We start from the raw sequence: 1857 nt of genomic DNA, 5'->3' as shown, positions 1-1857 counted from the left end.
CACACACACACACACACACACAGACACGGATGACAGACTGAAAGAGGCAGGTTACAGATTCTGGGAACACACACTAACAGCGAAGATGGACTTGGAGTCAGTCCAGAGTCAAACTGCCTGCTGCACCAACTGTCAGTCATATTACACTGCTAACAAAGAATGCAATAAGTACCAGCTAATTAAATTAAACAATCCCTCTTAGAAACTAATACCACCTCACAGCTTACATTTCAGTTTTTCTGTCACACTGTGGAATTGATTGCTTTTATACCTGCTTGTGAGCACTTCTCTCATTTACTGATACACACAGAGACAGAGACGTCCACACAAACACAGATGTCAAAACCTACTCGGTCAGTGACCCCTGAGGCAACATGGTGCGCTGTAATTAAAGTACATTAACACATGCACCACAACTGTTTTTTTCCTTTCACAGTTCAGGATGAGGGGTTTTAAAGTGTTTCACTCATACAGTATTCTGTATCATTATATCCCTCTCCCTTCGTTTGATGTGCTGATCTTCAATCACCCTGCAGTGGAGGGGCGAGGAACATCAGAAAGCTTTACACTCTGGCTAACTCGGGTTTCAGGATGCTGTAACTTTTTGAACTTTAAGCCATTTCAATGGGATTTTCAACTTGTGGGAGAGAACTTTATTTCGAGTGACAGGTGACTGGAGAGATGTGACTGATCGTGGAAATGGGTAAACTGTAAAAGTTAAGGAGTAGGATAGCAGTTGAAAAGTTTGGTGTAGTCCTTATGTGTATACTGCAGTTGCCAGAGGGTATGAGGAAAGATTGTGGAGTGGTTCAAATAATTTGAAAAATAAAGTTTATGACTTGATTGAAATGTAATGTAGCCACATATTAAGTCAGCTGTAACACTTAAACATGTTGGAATGGCAAGTGAGCAAGGTAGTCCAAACAGTTAGCATAAAGTAATGGATAAAAAGTTAAAATATACTGGCTGGTATAATATTTCCTGGTCCAAGTTTACCTGTGTCAAATTTCAGCAACATAAGTGAAAACAATTAAAGTGTCAGTTTAAAGATCATGACACAGCTTCTCTAAAACACCATAAGAGTATAGGGCCATAAGATTAAGAAATTAGTTGATAAAATGTTGTGAATAAATGAATTAGTTATTAATTATTATTAATTAATTAAGTTACATACAATAAACTGATATAATTCAATCTGGGGATCTTTGGAAGTTTGTTTGATTGGTTATCCAGCCTTGCAAATTAATTACTGTAATAATTAATAACTTTTTAAACTTTTAAAAGGTCTACAAAATCTCCTGCCAGAAAAATAACATTTTTTTTTCCTATTTCTGAATCCTAAAATCCCATTTTCTTTAATCAACTAACAACAATCTTGTAATGTGATGAGATCGCTTTCTCTGCTTCAAATACCAATCAACGTGTGCCAGTAATTCTGTGCAAACATGTCATTTTCTTGATTTTCATGCTGTGCCGTTATGGTTCAAGGCATTGATACTCTTTCCTGGAAAAATCCAAAAATGTGGGGTTGTACAGGGAACAATATTCATTATTTGGCCCCAATGGCAGCAGAAAGTAAAATAAGTGTTAAAGTCTTAACATAAGATTAAATAACATAGACAGATAATTTTTGCAGTAAAGGGACCAAACATGGTACAGAGATAAGACAAGGGCTAAGAGTGTGTGTGTGTGTGTGCGTGTGTGTATGTGTGTGCGTATGTGTGTGTGTGTATGTGTGTGAGATCAGGCTCTATCCATGACGTTTTCCAGCCCCTGGCAGTGGAAGGGGTCTGAGGTCTGGACGCCATGGAAACTGACCATTGGGCCTCAGTAGGGAAGAACATCATACACACACAC

Source organism: Etheostoma spectabile, chromosome 3 (genome assembly GCF_008692095.1).
Source record: "Etheostoma spectabile isolate EspeVRDwgs_2016 chromosome 3, UIUC_Espe_1.0, whole genome shotgun sequence".
Lineage (NCBI taxonomy): Eukaryota > Metazoa > Chordata > Actinopteri > Perciformes > Percidae > Etheostoma > Etheostoma spectabile.
This window is presented reverse-complemented; position numbering follows the sequence as displayed.